We start from the raw sequence: 25913 nt of genomic DNA on the forward strand, positions 1-25913 counted from the left end.
CGGGTTTTACACTTAATTTTTGCGTTGTAGTGGTTATGCAATACTCCTGCCACATCCCATTTCTATGCAAAAAATGACAAACAAATGACCCTGTGACAGAGCGAGCCGGCGGGGTCATATGCATAGTACCGTCCCCCGATTAGTGACATACTCCCTGCTTGGCAGGAAGTCGGTCACTGGGATTCCTGGGGGGTTTGCGCATGCTGGCTGCGACGCACCAGGCTACCGTTGATTAACTATCTGTGACGCCTATTGACCCCAATGACTGCCGCTGCAGAAGTCATACGGTAACGTGCTGCAGACTTTGGCTCGGCGGAGATTAGGAAGCTTCTGCCGCAACGCGATATGGTATGTGTGCTAGACCTCATACACTTGCATTGCCATTGCATTACCCTGCTATAAAACAGGGTAACGCAACCCACACTTGCAATGCCTCAGGCCGCTTTCATACTAGCGCGTTCTCATTGCGTTGCAATACCCGATTTTACCGCAGGGTAACGCTAAAGCAATGAAAGTCTATGAGACATTTCATACCTGAGCGGTGCAATGTGATGCACTGAAAGCAAAAGCATCTGAAGCAAAAGCATCAGCCTGACTGGAAGTCATATAAATCAATGGCGCTCCATGTATTTTTTTCAACACACGTCTGTGCTATTTGTATTTTGGCCACAAGAAGTGAGTTCTAGAGAGGTTCACTTATACTTTGACTTGCTGCCAGAAGTTAGATTACTGCGCATTGCCGCGTGTGTCTCCAGAGCCCATTTTAAGTGTTGTGGTGCGATGAGATCGTCCGACCGCACCTCAACCAAAATGCAGGTTGCTGGTGTGAAACCAGCCTCAGTATTTAAAGATAATCCCTGGGGGAGGAGTATTCCCCAAAAACAGTGGCGTAGCTAAGGAGCTGTAGGCCCCGATGCAAGTTTTACAATGGGGCCCCCCAAGCACTCTATACATAACAGTTGATACGGCGGGCCAAAACCTGCCAATGGCAACTACAGTGTCAGAGGTGCAAGAAGGGGATGGGGAATAGCTTGTTAATGATCACCACTGTTCAAAGTATCTATAGAAGTGATTATTATGAGCACAGGACCAATAGAGAGCTAATACTGTAATTGAGGGTGGGCCCTACGGGGCCCCTCTGCCCCAAGGGCCCCGATGCGGTCGCTACCTCTGCACCCCCTATTGCTACGCCCCTGCCCAAAAATCTATTCCCTTTCCACATTTGTAGGCACCTTAGAGAAGAACATGAGAGCAATGCAACCACTGGACCTGAACCTCCCTAATGTTGTTTTTTTATTATTATTACTAGTATTATTATTACTTGTGACCTTAGCCAGTTTAATAACGGGCTCTAGGTCTGTCACCGCCGCCACCTGTCAGCGTGCTTGTGCGCGCCCTCACCGCCCCGCGCGCACACACACGTCCAACCGGCCCCCTGGCTGTCCTGCTCCTGTGTCAACAACGGCTGTCCCTGCAGCACATGCGCAGGGACACACACAGACATGGGACGCAGAGACACTTAGGTTTTATTAGGTAGGATTATTGGAATTATATGGCACCATCATCTTCCAAGGTGATATTTATGGCATTAAATGGGAAAAAAAATGTACATTATTTACCCGTCCATACAAACATCAGTTTGTTCTGAGTATGAGATATTTTCACAATTGTTTTTTTTTAAAACAATTGCAACATAAAATTGTAGTGAAAAAAAATAAAAGATGTGCAATCTTGCGCTAACGCAGGTGAGAGGTCAAAGTGGACCGCAGACTGATCACACACTGGCAGCTCCTCAAACACTCGGCTGTAAGCGGACTACTGGAAAAGGAAGCAAAAGACAGGAGGAGCGCTCCGTAGTGTGATACCGTTTAATAAAATGAAAACTGCGCAATAAAAGATACACTTACTAGATGTGTATGAACAGTAGGCATTTAAAATTAACTGACGAAGGCGTGGACACGCCGAAACGCGTCTTGACGTAACCTGCACACAGTCACCCCGAAGGGACACCTGTCATCCATTTACCATCTGGATCCTTGCTGCCGCTGGCCACTGCAGCTTCAGGTTTCGCTTCCAAGAGGGGATGTCCTTTTTATTCTGGGCTATATGCCAATTTTAAATGCCTACTGTTCATACACATCTAGTAAGTGTATCTTTTATTGCGCAGTTTTCATTTTATTAAACGGTATCACACTACGGAGCGCTCCTCCTGTCTTTTGCTTCCTTTTCCAGTAGTGAAAAAAAATACCTTTTAAAACGCAGAGAAATGTTTATTAGCACTGAAGTTTTTAGTAAATACTAAAGGATTTTTCTTTTATAAAAGGATTTATCCCAGTTATGGAATGTGAGCTGCGTGAGTTGGGGGAAACTGCTGTGCCTACTTCCCACCAGCAGGTGTCACTCTTTTAGCAATTATTATGGTTATGCAGCACAATATATTTATTTTTCATTTTTTATTTATTTATTTTTTGCTAATTTATATAGTGCAAACATCTTCCATGGTGCTGCGCAAAGTACAACACAGCCAATAGTGAGTATTATAGATACATGAGTAGAGCAATTGATATATGATTTGAAACATCATCATAGAGAGGGATGATCAATGAGATGCAAATAATGTATCCTGGCATTTAAATTTCATGTAAATTATATGCAGCTTAAAATTGGACCAATCAAAATAACCTCCTGTCAGTTTTCATTGGGCCAAGTTCAAGCTTATACCAGAAATTTGAATACAAGGAGAAATGATTTATATCTCATTGATGGTGCCTAATCATCAATACTGGAACATAATAATTCGATAGATGAAGTACAGCAAAGACAGGAAACATAAAGGGGAGGACCTTGGCCTTGTGAGCTTACAATCTAAAGAGGGTAGTGGGGTGGAGACACAGAACCTGCACTTATGAGCTTACAATCTAGAGGGTAGTAGGGTAGAGACACTAGGAGGAGGAGCCTGACCTACAAGTCACACTATGGCCCATATGCCATAAAATTTGGCTCGCAAGGAGGTTTCCCTACTTTACATTAGGTTTGGCCCGCACAGCCATGCTGTAGCTCTGCCCACTCCTGTGCTTTCCTTTGCTTGCAACAGGGGAGAATTCTGTCTGCAAGGGCAGTTCACACTTGACTGAATGCAGAACGGAAATGGTAAGCGCACCCGTTTTGTATCCGCATGCAACAATTTTACCTTTCCAATCCGCGTTCACTTGCCCGCCCATCCGCTCGTTCGTCAATCACGTCAGCATCGCCGCTCCCCTATTCTGCTGCCACCATTCGGTCCATGTATTCAGCCCAGAGGACAGCAGAAGGATAGAAGCATGGGGCTTTCCATAGGCTGCAGCAGGCCAATTCTCCCAAGCAACAGGGAGAATTTTCATTGGTCCAACATGAACCAATCAGAATTCTCTCTGTTGTTGCTGAGGGTTCCCCCGTTGGTCTTTTGCAGCCCAACAGAGATCCCCATGCTAATACCGACCACGAGGCTGTGTAGGGCGGACCGAGCAGTGGTGATGGGCAGCGCCTGCGCAGTAGAGACCCAATGACGTCACGTACACCACGTGACCCGCGCCGTGGAACGCACTGAAAGCCGACCTGGCGAGGCCGGCTTCACCGTTGGACACCGGGAGACGCAGGAGCTGCTACGAGGGCACAGATCGACTGCCAGCAGCTGGAAGAAGCCCCAGGTAAGTGCAGTTTGTTTTATATTTCCAGCGCGGTTCTTCCCTTTAAAAAAAATGACCCGAATGGGTATGTTTTTTACGCAAGTGTGAACTGGCCCTGAGGCCTGGAACCCACTACAAATCACTAGCATTTTAAATTAGCGTTTTGTAAGCGACTTAAGGAGCGTTTCTGGTGATTTTGGTAGCGATTTTAAAAAGTGTAAGCTTTTTGCCAGCAATTGATGATATCGATTTGCAATTAGCGATTTTAATTTTGATTGGTCCTTTCAATTTATATTAATTTTTTTTACAGTTTGAAGTAATTTAAAATCGCACACAAATTGCTATGTGTAGCGATTCATGAGCGATTTGCCAGCGCTTCAATACTTCACATTGAAGCGCAAACGCGACCAAAATGCTGCATGTCTTGCAATTTGGTAATCGCAATCGCTACCGTCGAATTTGTTACATTTATTTACATTGGCAGAGCGTTTAGGGAAGTAGCTAGCGAATTAAAGCGATCGTTAAACGCTCAAAAAAGCGCTCTAGTGTGCTGTGTTCCCACTTGGGTTGAGAACAGACATATTTTGTCTCAGCTCCACAACAAACGCACCTTCTGTGATTTCACGGCCCTTTCTGTGTCATAGAGGCAGCATGTAATCAGCGCTTATCCCTCTGGCGTGCCCCGGCACCTCTCGCCAGCCGCTATATATTGCTTTAATTTCCAGTGTGTGTTTATCGGACATTTATGATCTGACTTGTGCCTACACTTCCCTTATTACCCCGACTTTATTACATCGACTCTTTATTACAAGCTAATTTGCAGATTCCGGCCGGGTGCAAGCTTTATGGTGAGGAGGGCACGTCACCTGTGGAGAAAAACAGCCCGCCTGGCAAGGCTTAAAGGGAAACTTCGTAAGAGGAACCTGGAGCCCACCATTAGGGCTTGTTCACATTAGGGGCGATTTAGTTTTTTTTTAGCACTGGCGATTTGAAAATTCTCCAGGCCCCCTGCACATTGCAAATCCAATTTGCAATTCCAATTTGCGATTCCGATTTTCCCTGGATGCTATCAAAAGAAAAACGCAGAAAAATTGCAGCATGCAGTAACGATTAAAAATCGTAAATTGGAATCGCATGTTAAAATCGATTAAAAAACGTAAATTGGAATCGCATGTAGTGTGCAAGAGGCATGAAAGCGCTTGTGTAATGTTCACTTATGTTCGTGTCCAGTCGCAAACGCGGCTCCTGCACCATTTTCAGAGCATTTGCGATTCAATAGAAAGGATAGGGAATCGCTACCAATCTTTCTAGTGGCTTGTAGAGATGGCCTGAACGGTTCGCCAGCGAACTTTACCGGAACTTTAACGGAGAACCGCGAACTTTACCGGAAGTTCGATTCGCCCCCATAGTGTACCATGAGGGTCAACTTTGACCTTCTACCTCACAGTCAGCAGGCACATTGTAGCCAATCAGGCTACAGTAACACTCCCTCCTGGAGGCCCCCCCCCCCCTCATAAAAGGCAGGCAGCATCAGGCTTCTCACTCACTCGTGTGCCTGCAGTAATTAGAGAAGGGAGAGCTGCTGCAGAGAGAGATATAGGGAAAGCTTAGTTAGGCTCTTGTTGACTTGTTAGCTTGCTCCTTGCTGATTCTTATTGCTAAAAAAGCACCCCTCAACAGTTCTTTTGAGATCTAATCTTGTTCTTGTGATCTATTTTTTTTTTTTTTTTTTTTTGTGGCCCACTTGCATTATATACAGCCCTGTCAGTCAGTCGCAGCTGGCCTTTGGCCCCTTGGTGGTAATTACTACTGTGCCAGGGGCAGAGTTGTAATACCCATCACTGCATATACCTACCTGTTGTTCACAGTGCACCCACCTACCTACGTGAATGCATGCAGTGTCACTGTGCCTGTCCGGTACCTGTGTGTGCGACAGGTGCACATTTGTAATACCAGTCATTGCATAATTGTTCACAGTGCACCCACCTACCTACGTGAACGCATGCAGTGTCATTGTGCCTGTCCGGTACCTGTCTGTGTGTGACAGGTGCACGTTGTAATACCCATCACTGCATATACCTACCTGTTGTTCCCTGGAGTGCACCCACCTACATACATGAGCACATGCAGTGTCACTGTGCCTGTCTGGTATCTGTGTGTGCGACAGGTGCACATTTGTAATACCAGTCATTGCATAATTGTTCACAGTACCTGTGTGACCGCACGCTGTGTAATATACCACTCCGAGCATACCTGTTAACTGCACCTGTGTGACAGCTGCACATTGTATTGTAATACCAGTCACTGCATACCTTTCACTGCATCTGTGACTGCACATTGTATTATACCTGACAGTCAGTGCATACCTTTCACTTGAAAGGATGAGAGACTTGCCCCCCTCCATAACAGATTCTCGTTAAAGGATTTAAAATTAATTCATCTCATATACGAAAGTCCTCCTGCATTGTTATTTTTTGTCACTACCCCGGCGTGCCATGCCTGCTGCCTTCCTTGGGTGTGTGGTGGTAGCCGTTTCTCAGGCTCCAACTCCGGACCGAAATCGAACCCTGACTCCACGGCCGTACGCTTTCTTTAACAATGGTAGAGAATGAACCATCGACAGTATGAGCAGCGATGGACTACTGGTGGGTGCGCAGGCTTGACCTGTGGCCAGAACTGTCACAATTTGCCATCCAACTTCTGTCTTGCCCTGCCTCAAGCGTCTTGTCAGAAAGGACCTTCAGCGCAGCTCGAGGCATTGTCACTTTAGAAGAGAAGTTGTCTAAGTCACAAAAGTGTTCAGTACCTCACCTTTTATCAAAATGAATGAGGCATGGTTCCCGGAGGGCTACTGACCGCCCGAAGACTAAGTCAGTCCCCGCACACAGCATCTCTGCCTGCACGCCATGTGACTGGCTGCCTGCCCCAAGACTAAGTCGCTCCCCACACAGCATTTCTGCCTACAGGCCACTTGACTGTCTTCTCCGCCACCACCAACAGGGTCCAGGACTCCAGGCGGATTCCTGAATTTTTAAGGCCACTGCTAGCAGGGGCCGTTATAATAATTTTTCTGGTGCGTGTACATGCCTGCCTAATTTTGCTGGCTGCAACAACAAAACAAAAGGCATGTACATGTGTCAATTCCCCTTCGTGGTCATTACCTTGGGGACTTGCGTATCACAATGAAGCAATGACCGCCAGCTATATGAGTGTCTCGGGGAGGGGGGGGGGGTGGCACACCAATATAATAAGGTCGTTGCTTCATTGTGGACAGACTAAATTCGATCAGCTGGACAGTCACTGTTGTTCTGTCATTGAGCTACCACATAGACTTGAAAAGCCTCCATTGCCTGCACTCTTGCCATGGTGCGCACCAGTCCAGCACGGCCGTTACTACACAAAAAGCTGTTTGCGGTGCGTTACACAGTGAGTTTGGTGTGTCAGTGTGAAGCAGTACTCTAATTACACTCCCTGATTGATGTATACACATGCAAGATGTTTTTAAGGCACTTTAGGCCTCCAATTTAGCATTCAATGTGATTTCTGCCCTTAAAACGCTGCTTTGCGTCCAATACAGATTTTTCCCGGGGACTTTTGGCATCTATCCCACTCATCCATGCAAAAACTCAGATGTTAGACCCCTTGAAACATCTTTTCCATCACTTTTGTGGCCAGCATAAATGTTTCTAGTTTTCAAAGGTCGCCTCCCCATTGAAGTCTATTGCGGTTTGTGAAAGTTCGTGCAAACCCAACTTATGCGGAAGTTCGCGTTCGCAAACCGATAATCGGAGGTTCGAGCCATCTCTAGTGGCTTGCCGTCCAGATTGCACTTCAGTGTGAATCTGGACAGCATGCTGCAGTTTTCTGTAGCTCACAGCTGATTCCCTAAGCCACGGATGTCAAACCGGTCCTTCGAGGGCCGAGGTCCTCACACATTTTTGACACAGCTCAAATGAATTGATGGGTCGGAATCAGGAAAGGTGTGGTCCATCAGGTAGAACACATTCCTCTCTTTCTCAGTCAATCCTAAACACTGGCATGGATCTGGCCCTCCAGGCCTGGAGTTCGACACCTGTGCTCTAAGCCCTTGCTTAGAACAGCTTAGAGATTCAGGCTGCGGTTACCCATCAGAACGGGAGCCGCAGCCTAATCGGAAACTGCCACGCCTCCCAGTGAAAATAGGCCCTTAATAAAAAGAAAAAACAGATGCAAAATTTCTCAAAACGCAGAATCACAAATATGTGTATAACGCGGTTGAAAATCACAGGGATAAGTGTGAAGACACCAGATCCCAGGTCCATGGTCCATGGTGTACTAGTTAAGGGCTCTGACACAGGAGATCTGGGTTTGAATCTCAGCTCTTGCTGTTCAGTAAGCCAGCACCTATTCAGTAAGGAGACCTTAGGCAAGACTCCCCAACACTGCTACTGCCTATAGAGTGTGCCTTAGTGGCTGCAGTTCTGGCGCTTTGAGTCCGCCAGGAGGAAACCGTGATACAAATGTTCTGTGTCTTATCTATCTTGCTGACAGTCTGTACACAGAGGACAAGATTTGGTCAGACTGGTCCGGCAGGGAAAGTGACTTATGAGATATAATTGGCTGGTGGACTTCACCCCCCTCATTGTGCGGTATGTCAGAGCCGGACAAATACAGCAGAAATATTATACCTGATTCCTGGAAAGTGGGTGTGACTCATGCCTGCGGGAGACGGGAGACCTTCAGGGGAATATCCGGACCTCTGTGGATGTAAATCTCATATTTCTTGGTTTTCATTTATTTTATTCATTAAAGGGAACCTTAACTGGCGGGGGAAAAAAATTCACTTACCTGGGGGCTTTCCCAAGCCTCCTGCAGCGGAAGAAGAGGACGCTTTGCCCGAGGACGACTGGTAGTTGTCCGAAAACGAAACTTAGCCGCGGAGGGAGACCGGATGGCACCGAAGGACCGGCGCGGGCACAGGACGGCTGCAGGAGGCTTGGGAAAGCCCCCAGGTAAGTGAATTTTTTTTCCCCCGCCAGTTAAGGTTCCCTTTAATGTATAAAGCGCCAACATATTCAGTGTCAGTGTACAGTGTAAGAAACAAACATGGGGTACATAATAAAACAGACAATCCCGGTATACACAGAATATAGACACAAGTACATAATACAGAATTGGTAGACATAATAATTACAGTGACAAATGTAACACGATAATAAAAATGTACAGCACATTCCAAGACACAAAAGGGTGGGAGAGCCCTGAGGTGGGGTAGTATACAATATACATACCGAGAGTCAGATTGTTTTCAGGTATATTTAGTAAGAAGTACAACTGGGCCAGAGGTTGAAAAGGAATGGTTTATGTTAGATCATACATGTCAAACTCCGGCCCATGGGCCACATCTGGCCCACAGAGCCATTAAATTTGGCCCTCAAGTGGTTTCCCCACTTTGCATTATGTTTGGCCCTTTCTAGACCACCAGGGAAGCTATACTGGAGGTGAAGCCCTAGATCACCAGGGAAGCCAAATGGGGGTGGTAGGGGGAAACCACTAAAAAGTAGGGAACTGTAAAGGGGAGGGTGGGGGCCTCTAGACACCAGGGAACTGTATAGGGGAGGGAGAACCACTAGGCACTAGGGAACTGTATAGGGGTTGGAGGAGGGCCATTAGAGGGAACTCTATAAGGGAGGGGTGGCCAGTAGACATTGAGTTTGGCCCACAACTAGGTCCTAGTGCACAATTTCGGCCCACTTTGCATTTGAGTTTGACACCCCTGTGTTAGATCATATGCTTGTCGGAAAAAGTGAGATTTGAGGGAGCGTTTAAAGATTTCAAAAGGATAGAGAGTGACTGATATGTTTTGGAAGGGGATTCCAGAGGAGGGGTGAAGCACGTGAGAAATCTTGTATATGTGAATGCGAGGAGGAGATCCTATTCTGCTAACAAATTGCTGGAAAAACATGAGTGCCATTGCACTGTGAAAAAGCTTGAACAGAAAACATTTGGAATTATACATGGTGTCAAATAGAAGGATCCAGATGCCATCCCAGTGCATTGGCAATGAAAATAGCGATATTCATTGAACGAAGGCCCTAATTCACTAACCTTGCAGCATCCTCACTATGCTCTAATATGACCCAGATAGGGGGTAGCAGGTGTTGACACCTGATGGCAGAAGTATTAATGAACTGAGGCCAGGTTCTAGGATCACTGATATTCTGCACTGATTCCCACCCCGGACAAAAGCTTCATAAATCTGATCTGTTGTTGTGGACGGGTCCAGCTGAATGGATGGATTACAGCAGAGTGCTTCCTGCCTCTCATTTCTCAGAAGAGCAGTACGTGATGTTTACTTTACCGTCCAATCAGTGTACAGCTTCCTCGGAGGTCACCCCCCCCTCCTGTCCCCATTACTGGCCTAGCAGATAAAACCATATACAACTTCATCTACTGGAAAGCTGCTATTAGCACTATGGTGCTTCAGCCAAAGACAATAATTCAGAAAACGTCAATAGTAGCAGGGCGACCGTCAGTGTTGCATGCGAATATTCGTCATTTCTGCATCGAAAATAGCATTTTCAATTTCGCAAGTATATATTGTATTTTTGTGATATGGTTTCTGAAAGCGCATTTAAGTAAATAGTTCCAATAACTCTGACACACGCTGGCTGGCTGCAGATTACCAGTTCACACTCTACTTCCACTTTCGCTTTGGCAGCCAATCACAATCCACAATGCGTATCCTCCTTGACATGCATACACGGTGCATTTGAGTTAACAGTGAATTAAGCTTTTTAAAAGCGAAAAAAACGCAAACATATCACAAAGTGATTTTCTATAGCACTTTCGCTTAACTGAAAATTTTCCATTATTTTTGCAAAAATTAAAGTGGACCTGAACTCTTGCACCGAAGGAACACATAGAAAAATGCCCCTTGTATGTATTTAGAGAGTTTAATTCCCCCTCATCTGTGACTAATCACAAGTTGTAATTTGATCTCTTAACTGTGTCAGCTGTCTGCCACGGCAGAGCAGCTAACTGGTAAATACAGGATGTTAACCACTTAAGCCTATCTGGACGAATATGTTCGTCCAGATAGGCTGTGCTGCTGTCAGTGTACGGTGTGCACGATCAAGTGCGCTCCCGCGCGCGCTCCTGCCGCCCGCTGTTAGCCACCTGATCAATGAATGGGAATATAATTCCTATTCATCAATCTAAGTCCCCCGCAGAAAAAACATTGGTCTCTTATCAGAGACCACGGTCTTTCTGCAAAAAAAAAGTTCCCCGTCCTCATTCTAGTTCCTGGAAGCGTGATCGTACGCTTCCAGGACATTTTTGACTGTGGCCATCTTGTGGCCAAATAGTAAACTTCACCCACATGTATTTTTTAATAAATAAATACATTGTATTACATTTAAAAATTAGCCGTTTACTTCCCACACCAAAAATTACCCAAATAAAATTTTTAATAAAAAAAAAATTAACAAAAATTATAAAAAAAACAACATAAATAGTTACCTAAGGGTCTGAACTTTTTAAATATGCATGTCAAGAGAGTATGTTAATATAATTTTTTAAATTCTAGGCTTGTAAATAGTGATGGACGCAAATTGAAAAAATGCACCTTTATTTCCAAATAAAATATCGGCGCTATTAATCGTGATGGGGACATAATTTAAACGGTGTAATAACCGGGACAAATGGGCAAATAAAATACATGGGTTTTAATTACTGTAGCATGTATTAATGTAAAACTATAATGGCCAAAATCTGAAAACTAATGATTTTTTCCATTTCTTTCTGAATCTTCCTGTTAAAATGGATTTAGAATAAAATAATTTTTAAAGCCCAAATGGAGGCGGAAAAAACAAGATATAGATAATTTCATTGTGATAAGTAGTGATAAAGTTATTGGCGAATGAATGGGAGGTGAAAGTTGCTCAGATGCAAAAAATGAACACCCCTGTGGGCTTAAGTGGTTAAAAAAACAACAACACACAAGTAGGATAGGGGGATGGATAGGTACACGCCAATCAACAACTGAGAGAACCCGACAGGGAATTAAAACATCATAATTTTATTGCTAACTATATAAAAAGTGACACATGGATCTAGCTGGCTTCCCACATGCGATCGCTCAGAAACAGCCGTATCAGTCCGCCGACAGTGCGTACACACGCCGGACTGTCGTTGGAACGCCCACCCAGCGGGAGGTGACGACGGACCCGTCGTTGTCTCCAGTCCGGCGTGTGTGCGGACCTTAAGGATACTCAAGGGTGGATTATAAGAGTCACGGATTTCTTGCCACAGAGTAAGCACAGTTCAAATGCATTCATGAAGCTCAGTACAGCTACATACCTGCCACACCCCTGATCACACCCCGTCACACCCCTAGTCACGCATACCATAAAGATTTCATAAGAAAAATATGTTTTATACTCAAACTACACTGGTCCTTTCTATCCTAGTTCATTTTCCTTCATGTTAACATTCGAAAATAAGAAATATATCAATTTAAAGGAGAGGAATAAAGTAAAGAGTCAAACACATTTTTCAATAGAGAAATACATATATTTACATAGAAAGAGGGACAAATCCTGAAAGAGGGACAAATGAGGAGGAAAGAGGGACAGAGGGACAGGGCTCCCAAAGAGGGAGGGACAGTTGGGAGCTATGCAGCTAGCCACTTATTATTAAAGCAAATTGTGAAGCGCAGTAAAATATCAGATGCAAATCACTGTACATGCAGAGAGGGCAGACAAAACGCTGTCCTACTCAATGCCAGTGTTGGTCTTATGTGAAACCAATTAATATGATGGACAGTTAAGTGACAAGACAATGGCCTCAATTCACTAAGCTTAAAGAAAACCTGAACTGAAAATTAAAAGTCAAAATAAGCATACACAAGTCATACTTACCTTCCATGTAGTCTACTCCTCAGTGTCTTTCTCCTGTCCCGCTTCCTGTTTGTCCACTGTGATCAAGGGAATTTTCCGTCCTCCATTTTGAAAATGGCCATTACCCATAACAGCTTCCTGGTCAGCACACAGTTAAACTGTAACATCGCCCACTTGAGCCATAGGGAAACATGGACATTACCTGGTACATCAGTTTTCCTCTCAGCTATAACTGACAGCAACTGATATTTTATTGACAGCAACTGATATTTCAGATCTGACAAAATGTTGTCAGAACTGGAAGGGATTATTGTCAGAAGAAAATGGTGAGCTTCTGAGAGGAACTGATGGCAAAGTAACTATGTAATGTTCATTTGAAGTTACCTCGTGTTTATTTTAAATATTTTTATTCAGGAAAGGTTCTCTTTAACTCCTGTCTTTAATAACTCTTCTGAGCTGTTTTACAGTTATCACAACTATATCACCATGGTGATAACTGTAAAACAGCTCAGAAGAGTTATTAAAGACAGGAGCTTAGTGAATTGAGGCCAATGTACTCTCTACAGCACTGCAGAAGATGTTGGCACGTTATAAATACTAAATAATTATAATAATGTCAGAAACACCTGATCTACTGCATGCTTGTTCAGGGACTATGGCTAAATGTATTCGATGCAGAGGATCAGCGGGACAGACAGGCAACTGCACTTCACCACAAATGGTTTTCCCCTTAAAAAAATCAGAGCAATTTTCACCTGTCAGCGCTCCTTCAATTAATTTGCCTATAACTTTATCACTACTTATCAAAACCAAACAATCTTGTTTTTTTCGCCACCAATTAGGCTTTCTTTGGGGGTACTTTTTCCTAAAAAATTATTTGATGCTAAAAGTGTTTTATCAGGAAAAAGAAGACAAAAATGGAAAAAAAAATCATTATTTCCCCGTTTTCAGCCATTATAGTTTTAAAATAATACATGCTAACGTAATTAAGACCCACACATTTTATTTGCCCATTTGTCCCGGTTATTGCAACGTTTACAATTTTTCCCTAGTACAATGTATGGCACCAATATTTCATTTGAAAATAAAGGTGCATTTTTTTCAGTTTTGCATCCATCCCTGATTACAAGCCCATAATTTATAATGTAGTAGTAATATACCCTATTGACATGCATACTAACAAATTTCAGTCCCTAAGGTAACTATCTATGTATTTTTTTTTTGTACATTTTTTTTTTGCCAACTATTGGTGAGTGTGGGAAGTCAGGGGTTAATTTAAAAAGGAAAAATATAATAAAGTCCTTTATTGGGAAAAAAAATGCAGATATAATTTTACTATTTGGCCACAAGATGCCCTCGCAGGTGTCTTCTGTACGCGTACTATTAGAATGCAAACCGGAAGCACTGCGCGGATGGATTTTGTGAATGACGGCGCCGTCTAATAGTCAGCTGCAGCCATTCACACAGGGACTTAGATCACTGAATGGGAACTGTGTTCCCATTATCTAGGGGCTACCGACAGCAGTAACGGGCGGCGGTAACGAGTGAGGGGGGGGCAAGCGGGAACGCGTGGCGGGGAGGGACATAGTAGCTACGTCCATGCACATAGATATGGCATTTAGCAGGGACATAGTTACTCGTCACGGGGCAGGAAAGTGGTTAAAAGGACATAAATATGGCAGCCTCCATATACCTCTCATTACAGTTGTCCTTCAAGGTCAAACTGCATAACAAAGAGTTGTGAAAGTTTCTAGACAACAGTTGCCAGGTATGATGAAGACAATCGTATTATCCTAGAGAGATAGCTGCCCTGTCACATTCCTGTGACTGCAGATACCCCTTACACTGATCTCTGAACAGCAACACAAACACTTGTATGGATATCCTGTGCGGGGTGCAGTACTCCGTGTAAAGGAAGAGAATAATAGCTCTGTCGCTCTCCTATGGCACATCCAAATATTTAGTTTAGGTTTAACATCAGTTCAAACAGACTCCTACTCTCAGTCTAAACACATGATCGCCCCATCTTTTGGCGCTTAGTTCCTGCCCCACCCTTTGGCCTGCCATGAACAACTTGGAACAGAAGAACAGTCGCCTTTTAATGCCCATTCACACTGGGGGTCGCAAAAAACGCTAGCGTTTTGCTGCTGTGATTTTTTTCACGCCAAACCCAATTTCTTAATTGTATATTTTCACAATATTCGAGTGATCGCGATTAGCGTGGCTTTTTTTTACACTGCAATAGCAATCGTTTAAAAATCGTGAAAAAGTGCTGCATCCACCACGTTTGCGTTTACTGGGAATCGCGGGCGATTTTAGCAGTGAGATCAATGCCATATAGTTTACATTACACTAGCGCCTTTAACGATCGCTGGCGAGTCGGCAAGTAGCAGTAAACTGCCACTTATCACCCCAGTGTGAATGAGCCCTTACAGAAGACGGCTTATAATAGTAACGACCGTTAGCCGGAAGTAATTCAGAAGTTTCTGATTTGTCGTAAATACGTTTATCTAATTCCGTTGGAATTTTACTTTATAGTTTTATATCGGGGTCATCGTCTTTCACAATTACCCTTCCAAGTAATGACACTGGAGATACAGAACGCACCTTAACCTCATTAGACGTGAGTTCGTGGACCTGCTAATCACAAATAACTAAAATATCGGCATATTAAAAGGTAACGGACCGAGGTGTAGATTCATCTCTTTCCAAAGTTTAAAGGGCAAGAGTACTTTTAATGTACCGTGTGCCAAATCAACACATGAGGAGATCTGAGGACTTCCTGCCTGCCTGTTGTTTGCAAACATTTCATTTCCTGTTCTCCCTATACACGAATAACTGCACATCCACTGCGGACTCTGTCAAAATCATCAAATTTGCGGACGATACCACAATTCTTGGCCTTGTCAGTGAGAATGACGAGCAGGCCTACCGCCAGGAGGTTGACAGAGTCTGCAATTGGTGTAGAGAGAATAGGCTGGTTCTCAACACAGCCAAAACCGTGGAGATGGTCATTGATTTCAGAAAGTATGCCAGTAATCACCCCCCTATGTACATCGAGGGTACCGAAGTCGCTAGGGTTCCCAGCGTCCGCCTTCTGGGTACAACCATCTCTCACGATCTGACCTGGAGGGCAAATACCACCGCAACTCAGAAGAAGGCTCAGCAAAGACTCTTCTTCCTTCGCCAACTAAAGAAGTTTGGTATGGCCCAAGAACTTCTGAGGTCCTTCTACTCTGCGACGATCGAGTCAGTCCTCTGCTCATCCATCCTGGTCTGGTTCGCTGGCTGCACCACCAGTGACAGATACAAACTTCAGAGGGTCATCAGCGCAGCGGAGAGGATCATCGGGAAACCTCTTCCCCCTCTTGATCACATCTACAACACCAGACTGCGTAACAGAGCAATGAAAATTGTGGGTGACCACTCGCACCCTGGCCACGCTTTTTTCAGGCGACTCAAACTAGGTCGGAGGTTCCGGTCCATCCCTGCTAAAACCACTAGGCGTATGAACACTTTTTTCCCCACTGCCATCAGACTCTTGAACTCTGCCCGTTGTATTGACCCTCCCTGTAGCCGTCTCCAGTCTAACATCTGACCTTGACTGCGGCTGCGTTGTTATCTGCCTTGCTTAGGTCATGCTAGAGTCACCTGCTGTCACACACTGCTGTCCCTGCTAGTCCCGAAATGCTCTACATCAAACGATAATGTGTATAAAACGTCAATGTGTATTCTCATGTCCTGTTGTATTACCCTTGCTCTGTGTACTACTCTTTTCTGTTGTATAACTCTTTTTGTGCCTTCAATGTGTCAAATCCAATTCCGGGCACGGCCCAACCGTGCTTGGCGAAATAAACGAATTCTGATTCTGATTCTGATTCTGAACAACGAATCAGCAGAAAGTGTAATTTGATTGGCCCGATTCCAAGTCACAAACCATTTGCATTAAAGTGTAACTGTCGGCATAAAATCAATTCTTTATTTTTATCTGGTAAACAAGTAATAAGGATGCTAATCAGGGAGTCCAAAAGTTAAAATCACTATTACTTTTCTTGTTGATAAATGATTATTCCCCAGTTTACCTGACTCTTATTTGGTACACACATAATTTGGTACACAAAAAGAATGTTGCAGGGCATGCTGGGTTATCCTCTTTGGCTTCTCTACTTCCCCCTCAGACTTAACTACTGCAGCCTGATTGGCTTCCGCTGAAGCCTCTTTCCCTCCTGTTTTCCCCTCCCACACCTCTGTTCCTCTCTGATTGGCCAATATTTCTCATGCTGAGACAATGCACTTTCTATAGTGGAGGGCGGGCAATGCATACACAATCAGGCAGAGGAGAGTAAGGGCCCATTTCTACTATCGCAAATTCGCATGCGTTTTTTCGCATGCGAATTCGCATAGCAATACAAGTGAATGGGACTGTTTCCACTTGTCAGGATTCCTTTGCATTTTTCTGTGCAGAAAAAATTCGCATGGCAGAGCCATCAGAATTCGCATACCGCTATGCGAATCGCATACAATGTATTTAATAGGAAATTCGCATGCGGTTTGGGTATGCGAATTTTCATGCGAATACGCATAGAAACAATGGACAATCACACCAGCACTGCCATGGTTAAATTCGCATGCATCGTCATCCATGCGAATTCGCACGAATTTTTCCCGTGACGATTCCCACCACACAAGTGGAAATGCAGCCTCAAGGAGGAAATGACATCAGGATTGGATTCAAAATAGTCACACTTAAAATGGGAAATGCTAAAAAGGATTCTCTCTTTTTTTTTACTGTAGAAAAAGTGTGTGTGTGTGTGTGTGTGCGTGCGTGTTTTTCCTGAGATAGTACGGCTGACAGCTTCTCTTTAAAGCAAACTTGTGAGTTCAATGGAGGCAAATGTTAGATACTGCGAGGAGAGGGCCAGCGCATACCACAAAGGCTGCATCTGAAATGACCAACAGCTCACATGTGCAGCACCTCTAATAAGCTATCTGCACACTTTGCAGTCAATTCAGATGCTGAAAATGCATGCCCTGCGTCCAAAACAAATGCTACATTTATTATACTATGGAGGAACTTTGGCTTCCACTATAGTTTGCATGCAAAGTATAATATACTGGCAGGGGCGTATCTGGGTAATATAGGGCCTATGGCAAACACTGAAATTGCGCCCCCCCTCTCATCTAAAAACAGCATCCTTTCTCGCGTACATGTATTATGGTTGCCTATGTTTTTCGCTCAGGATATTGCTGAAGTTACTTTTTTGGAAATATCTCTTCTTATTCCCTCTCTGTCCTCTTTTCTAATACTAAGCCAAGTGCACCCTACATATTATTATTATTATTTATTTATTTATAAAGCGCCAACATATTCCGTGGCGCTGTACAATGTAAGAAAACAAACAAGGGATACATAATGATACAGACAATGATATACATGAAATATGAACACTGATACAAGATACAGCACTGCTGATTACAACTTGATTTAACAGGATGACTAAAATGTATAAATTTCTAACAGTGTGCAAGCAATTGAATTAATATATATATATATTAATATATTAATATATATATAAATTATTACCCATGTTCCCCAGATAAGAGAATTAATCTAATATGAAATCTGAGTCACAGGGGCATGCATAGCGGTGCAGCACAGGGGCAGGCATGGCGCCCTTGGTGCTGTGGCGCCCATGGCAAGAGCCATGCCTGCACCCCTCTAGATACGCCTCTGTATACTGGACACTTGTGCCACGGTGAGGCAGACCTCCGGGCAAGTGGCCTAACCTAAATTAAAAACAACATATGTATAACCTTGGGAGCAGCTAAGCAAAAATGTGTAACTTACATTTTAATGGACAGCGAGGAGAGGGCCAGTGCATGCCACAACAGGCTGCATCTGAAATAACCAACAGCTCACATGTGCAGCACTTCTAATAAGCTATCTGAACACTTTGCATTCAATTCAGATGCAAATCATATGCATAACTACTATTACTTACCATGCAAACGGGAAACTCAGGCATACAGGCTGGGAGCAGCTAACCTGGTAGTTACATACTAGCAAAATTATGAAAAGGGGGGGGGGGGGGGGAACTATAGTGGAAGCCAAAGTTCCTCCATAGTATAATAAATGTAGCATTTGTTTTGGACGCAGGGCATGCATTTTCAGCCTAACAGAGGTGGTGCATGCCTGAGCGATTTACCAGTCAATTGCAGCATGTTTTTTAGGGATGCGCAACCCCCCTTTTTTCAAAATGTTAGATACTCACTTCAGTAGTAGAGAGCCTCTGAATCCTCCCCACGTCCTCCTCCAGATCACCGCTTCTTGCCGAGACCCTCTAAACGCTTGCGGCTGTGCTCCCATACGTGAACGGGCGCGGCCACACTGTGCAGGCTTGCACCCTCGCAGTAGCACGGAGTCGCTGCTCAGGCTTGCTAAAAAAAGCCAAGCCCGCTGGGCTCCGTGCTACTGCACAGGCGCAAGTTATCTGCGCAGTGCAGCATGCTCCATAGACAAGCCCTTGTCAAAGAAGTTCAGGGAGAGGTTCCAGCGCTGGAACGGCGAGGTGGAGGGAGGGCAGGGGAATTATCCTGTGGCTTCCCTCTGCTGAGGTAAGTATTTAATTTGGGCAGTTTTTTTTTCCCTACAGGTACACTTTAGGCCGGTTTTACACCTGGCCTGTGCGTTTGTGGTGCATTGCTGTAAGTGTGCTAGGCCTCATTGCCTTGCATTGCTGCTGCGTTACCCGGCAGTAAAACAGAGCAACACAACACAGAGAATTCCAATCCAAGCGAAAAGGGGCCTATAATCTACGCGCAAGCTAAAATTATTTGTATCTCATTGACTTTCTCTGCTGCTGACTAATCGCTGCCACACATTATCCTGGGTGACATTAGAGAGGAAATGACAGCAGTTTGCATCACTGTGTGATTGGCAGTAAAACGTCTACTGGGTTATATCTGACCATAGCGAGTATTGCTGAAAAGTTAGTAAATTAGTGGTTGTGCAGCTGCCCTACTGTGAACGTCCTTGCGGTGACTTCCCTTACAATCCCCACATGTGAGCTCAGCTGCCCAAGCACAAATATTCAGGGGGCTATTTATAAGTGCGGTGAGGCGATTGTCAGATCCTCCCAAAAGTGGTCGTCCATTATTATCATTTATTGATTTATAAAGCGCCAACACATTCCGTGGCGCTGTACAGAGTCAGAAACAAACATGGGGTACATAATAATACAGACAATGGTATACATAGCATATAGGCACTGGTACATAATACAGAATTGGTAGACATAGTAATTTACAATGACAAATGTAACATGATGAGCGAAATGTATACTAAAATTCCAAGGCACAAAAGGGTGAGAGAGCTCTGCCCTTGCAAGCTTACAATCTAAAGGAATGGGGAGGAAACAAGAGATGGAGTAGTATGCAATCTATAGTATACAACAGAGTTGCTCAAATCCGAATTCGGGAGATACCCCGGATAGCTCTATCTGGATATCTCCCAGCAAACCTGTGCGGGGGGGGGGGGGGGGGGGGGTGGTCAATCTTACCTGTCTGATGTCTTCTTCGGTCTGTCCCTGGCACCTCCCACAATGTGGTCCACGCGGCGGTCACGTGACTCCAAACACTTCCTCTTTCCGGGTTGAAGGAGGAAGTGTTTGGAGTCACGTGATGCACGTGGACCGCATCGTGGGAGGCGCCAGGGACGGACAGAAGAAGACGTCAGACAGGTAAGATTGACCCCCCCCCCCCCCCCCATCCCTGCACAGGTTTACTAGGAGATATCCGGATAGAACTATCCGGGTATCTCCCGAATTCGGATTTGAGCAACACTGGTATACAATACAGTATGTATACCTAGAGGCAGTGAACGTTACTTTATTCACGTTTTCTCTTTAGGAGATAATTTTTTATCTTCAGTTTAAAATAACAATACTATTGTTCTCAGCAAGGCGGGGCAGAATAGGGTTTATTTTTTAACCCCTTTTTGCTGTTTGTGTTACAGATCGACACTGGAAATGCAAAACTCATTTTTTGCTGCTGCAGCAGCTGAACACTGGTGTCAGGTTGAATTCAAGTCTCATCTGAGCAGAGCATGAGACTGCCACGAAAAGTAAAATCTTAAAAAGAATAATGGCATAACATAAAAATACAATTTTAAAAAACATTGCTGGACAATTCCTTTTTTAATAAATAGTTTACTATGGCCTAACATTTTTCTCACACAAGCCCTTCCCTCTACCAATGTCTAACCCTAATTGGCCCCCATCCAGCTGATACCTAACCAACCCTTCTGCCAATGTCTACCTCTAAATGACCTCCCTGCTGATGCCTAATCCTAACCAACATCCCTGCCAATGCCTAACCCTAAACAACCTCCCTGCCGATGCCTGATCCTAACCAACATCTCTGCCGATGCTAAACCCTAGCCAATCACCCACCGATGCCTAACCCTAACCAACCTCCCTCCCGATGTTAAACCCTAGCTAACCACCCACCGATGTCTAACCCTAACCGACCTCCCTGCCAATGCCTAACCCTAAACAACCTCTTTGATGATGCCTAACTTTAACCAACCTCTCTGCCGATGCTAAACCCTAGCCAACCACCCACCAATGCCTAACCCTAACCAACCTCCCTGCTGATGCTGAACCCTAGCCAACCACCCACCGATGCCTAACCGACCTCCCTGCCAATGCCTAACCCTAAACAAGCTCCCTGCCAATGCCTAACTCTAACCAACCTCTGTGCCAATGCCTTACTCTAACCAACCTCCCTGGCGATGCTAAACCCTAGCCAACCACCCACCGATGCCTAACCCTAACCAAACTCCCTGCCATTGCCTAATTCTAATCAACCTCCCTGCCAATGCCTAACTCTAACCAAGCTCCCTGCCCAGGGGTGCCTCTAGTCATTTTGTCACTCCAGGCGAGAAAACCTGTGGCGCCTCCCCCCCCAAGCCCCTCCCCCCCAGCAAAATAATCATAATGCAGCATCGTTTCACCAGAAAATAATCATAATGCGGCAGTGTTTCATCAGAAAATAATAGTAATTATCGTAATTCAGAATCGTAATTCACCAGAAAATAATCATAATGTGGCAGTGTTTCACCAAAAAATACACTTATTGCAGCAGCAGTTCACCGGAAAATATTCGTAAGGTGGCAGCGTTTCACCAGAAAATACACTTATTGCAGCAGCATTTCACCAGAAATTAATCATAGGGCAGCAGCGTTTCATCAGAAAATAATCGTAATGGGGCAGCGTTGTCAGAAAATAATCGTAATGTGGAAGCGTTTTACCAGAAAATACACGTAATACGAGCAGAGGGAAAGAGTAGAGAGGGAGAGGCAGCATAAGATGTAAGAGGGGGGTAGAGGAACAGAGAGGGGGAGGGATAGACAGCATAAGATGGAAGAGGGCGCAGAGAAACAGAGGGGAGAGGGAGAGACAGCATAAGATGGAAGAGAGTGATGAGGAACAGAGAGGGGTAGAGACAGCATAAGATGGAAGAGAGTGCAGAGGAACAGAGAGGGGTAGAGACAGCATAAGATGGAAGAGGGTGCAGAGGAACAGAGAGGGAGAGACAGCACAGCACTAAAGCACAGGTTTACAGCTTTACCAGCCTACAGCCTAACCAGCTTTCAAAGAAAACTCTAGTAACAAAACAGCAGGGCACATTCTAGCAGTTATAACAGTACTGGGAGTCTGCACACAGGACAGGAAGTGTTCTTAGCAGCCTGCCTGCATACCTTCTCTTCTGCCTGTGCATGCAGCTTATCATCTGTCTGGAGCAGAAACGTCCCTTCTCCCGGGCTGTGTTGCTGTCTTGTGCGGGGGCGGGGCTCCAACACGGACACATCACATTCTTCTCTCTGTGACTGCATCTGTCCCCTGGCTGTCTCGCTCCAGTGTCTGTGTGCAGCCAGTGACACAGGTGGGGGGTCAGACTGTCGGGGGCATAAGCTGGCTGGCCGCTGGCTCCTGGTTTGACTGGCGTGGGGCGGAGTTGAAGGCTGGGCCACACGAGGTACACACTTTACCTATGTGGCTACTGAGAAGAAGGGGCACGGCTTTAAACAAGGAGCCTGGCAGAGAAGAGCAGTATTGATTGCTCTATTGGCTGGGGAGAAGTGGAGGTGGAGGCACTGCTGAGCACATGGTAGCGTGCCGAGCATCGGGGAATGAGCCGGGAGGTAATATAATATAAAAAAAAAAAACCATGGTCACGGTAGCAGCGGCGGGGGAATGCGCCTCACCACCTCATGGCGCCCCAGGCAACCGCCTGTACTTGCTTGGTGGGTGAGACGCCCCTGTCCCTGCCAATGCCTAATCCCAACTGACCTCCCTGCCGATGCTAAACCATAACCAACCTCCCACCAATGCCTAACCCTAACCGACCACCCAGCTGATGCCTAACTGTAACCGACCACCCTGACAATGTCGAACACTAACCTACCTCCCTGCTGATGCTTAACCAACCTCCCTGCCACTTAACTGTAACCGGCCCCTCCCCTGCCGCAATATCTGCCAATAATTACAACTAAACCTAACCCTATTCTCACACTAACCCTCTCTCTACATTTGCATAACCATAATGTCCCACCCCCCTCTGCCCATCACAATCTCCGCTGATATATAACCACCACCTTTACCACTGTAAGCACACTACTCTTTGCTCATTAACGGTCACCAGCAGCCTAAGCCCGATATACACTGGCTGCCAGCGGCACCCTAATTGCCCCCTGGGTACTGGGATAGCTGCAATAATACAGTGCCCATTTTTACATCGCACCACTGGCACCAAATGACTTGGTTTGCGGTTTCCTGCCTCCTGCTATGCTCCGGTGCAGTTCATTACGGCACGCGGTTCCGAACGACGAGGCTGCGAGCCATAATAGCAGCACTGCTATGCTATGCGCCCTGCATACGGGTTATTTGGGGCCCTCGCGGCTGCCAGAACGCGAATTAAATTTCCCTCCAAGTTGCGACAACTCAAAGGGGAAATAGTATTTAATGCCGCCGGAGAGCCGTCATTTGGCCCGCCCTGCGCCAAAATGAGATGCATTTGCTATACTCTGATATGACCCTGACCACGTATGCAGGGATCCTCAGTAAATCCCGAGGGGCGGGCAATCAGCAGGCATTAGCAGAGGATTGCTGCTTGTTCCAGTGCAGCCATCTTTTTATCCCAGAAGCGGGCCTCATCTAAAACAAACAGATCATTCTATTATTTTACTGTTGGCTCTGAGAAAAAAAAAGGTGACTAAAGAGATGAGAGGATCAAACGCTGGAGGAAAGTAAACATTCATGTTCTGCTGTAAGTTGAACCGCACCTAACCAGGAGCAACCAACCGGGGCTTTCCTGGAGACTGCAAACAGGCTGACGCATGTGACTCCTATCTGCAGGCACGGATCCACACACCATCTCTTGGCTGAAGCCACAGACACAAGCAAACATTTTATTGGCAAGTCGCTTGCCTGTGATTGCTTATAGCACTTGTACAGGTTATTGTTAAAGGGAACCTGAAGGGAGTAAAATTATTTAAAATAAACACATGACGTAGCTGCAAATGAATATTACATACTAACCTCACTGTCAGCTCCTCTCAGAGGCTCACCATTTTCTTCTTACAGTGATCCCTCCCAGATCTGACAATATTTTGTCAGAACTGAAATATACCAGTTACTGTCAGTTATAAATCGGCAGCTGTCAGTTTCAACTAAATATGCAAGGTAATGTCCATGCTTCCCTATGGCTCAAGTGGGTGATATTACAGTTTAACAGTGTGCTGACCAGGAAGCTGTTATGGGGTAATGGGCATTTTCAAAATGGAGGACAGAGATTTCCATTGATCACAGTGGACAAACGGGACGCAGGAGAGGAGAAAGGGATTTAATAGTAGACTACACAGGAGGTAAGTATGACCTGTGTATGGTTATTTTGACTTTTTATTTTCAGTTCAGGTTCTCTTTAAGCTATCTGGTGGCATCATCAAGCAGGCCCCTGGTCTCTCTCTAGGCCAGGCATGGGCAAACTTGGCCCTCCAGCTAAGAAACTACATGTCCTACAATGCTTTGCAGGAGTCTTACAGCCACAGTCATGACTCATAAAGGAAAATGCATTGTGGGACCAGCCAACTGCCTAAGTTGTCTTTGGGGTGATCTGGCTCTGCCCCCATTCATCCTACCCTTTGTGTTGCACGCAGTGTCTATACAGCGATCACTGCTAAAACTTTCACAAGGCAATATCGCTAACAGTCATTTGAGCTGAGCTTTAGGCAGTGGAGTGACCAAATGCTATCTTTTTGACTGCATTTGATTGTCCCATTTCCAAGCTCGTTAGCCAAACATTGAGCAGCCACAGCTGGTAATTTGCATAAGCAAGTCTTGCTTTCTGTCCGCTAGCCTATTTCCCACTACATCCGGCTGTTCATTTAGCCTGAGAGCAAAGCAGTCTCTCCAGGTAGCTTATCCTGCAGCCCAGCTTATCGCTACACGTGTTGGACAAGGGTGATAATGGCCGCAGTCTGATAGGCCAAGCGGCACCCGAGAGAAAGTATCCAATCTGTACATGAAACGCAATAATAAAATTACGAAACGGCAAACATATAAAGATAAGAAAGTGATACCAAAGATTACTCTTGAGTAAACGTTCCAGCACTAGCTCACTGCCTTCCAAATTCACACAAGAAAGTTACTTACACTTAAAGCGGACCCAAACCAAACATTTTTTTAATTCAAAATATTTAGTTGCACCACTCTGACACATACAAAGATAAATAAACACTCCTTCAAGCCTATGAGCATTTCAGTGCATGCTTTTTACCCTCCTCTTTGCATAACTAGGGTTATACAGGTGGCAGCCATTAGCAATTCCCCCTTTGCCGGACACCATCTACTCCACCAGTTTGCCGGATTATTTGCCGGCAATATGAAAGGAAGGGAGGGGTTTCTCCAATAAATGTAAAATATTTTATATCTGTCATCATGCAGCTGAAAAAAGGCTGCTATTTATTATTATAATTTAGAAAAAAGATTTTTTTTCTGAAATTTTGTATTTTTAGTTTGGGTCCACTTTAATGCAGTAGAATTAGCCATACTATGCTAGGGAAAAAAAAACCACATTTATAATAAATACTTGATCTACTTACATAACACGTATTGTACTGTCCACGTTTTGATTTCAGTGAATTTTATATAGTAAATGAAGAGAATTCTGTTCCTGGTGGGAACCATGTCTTTTGCCCACAGTTTGAGGCTAAATCCTGATGTCATTTCTGCCCTTAACTTTTTTTCTTTTCTCCTCCAATCGCTGGGTCACCTCAGTCTTGCTTGAAAACACAAGTCAGCAGAGGATG

General features: G+C 44.9%; 1 protein-coding gene and 1 long non-coding RNA gene across 2 annotated transcripts in view; one reads left to right on the top strand and one right to left on the bottom strand.

Moving 5' to 3' along the window:
- Positions 1-20684, top strand: part of LOC137570957 (uncharacterized) — a 45373-nt gene extending 24689 nt beyond the window's left edge. Inside the window, exon 3 of the long non-coding RNA XR_011031254.1 lies at positions 20559-20684. This is a non-coding gene — a long non-coding RNA (uncharacterized lncRNA). The remainder of the gene's footprint in view (positions 1-20558) is intronic.
- KCNK17 (potassium two pore domain channel subfamily K member 17) overlaps positions 1-25913 on the bottom strand; it is a 43398-nt gene that overhangs the window by 12268 nt on the left and 5217 nt on the right. The window lies entirely within an intron of this gene.

The sequence above is a fragment of the Hyperolius riggenbachi genome, chromosome 4 (assembly GCF_040937935.1).
Source record: "Hyperolius riggenbachi isolate aHypRig1 chromosome 4, aHypRig1.pri, whole genome shotgun sequence".
Taxonomy (NCBI): domain Eukaryota; kingdom Metazoa; phylum Chordata; class Amphibia; order Anura; family Hyperoliidae; genus Hyperolius; species Hyperolius riggenbachi.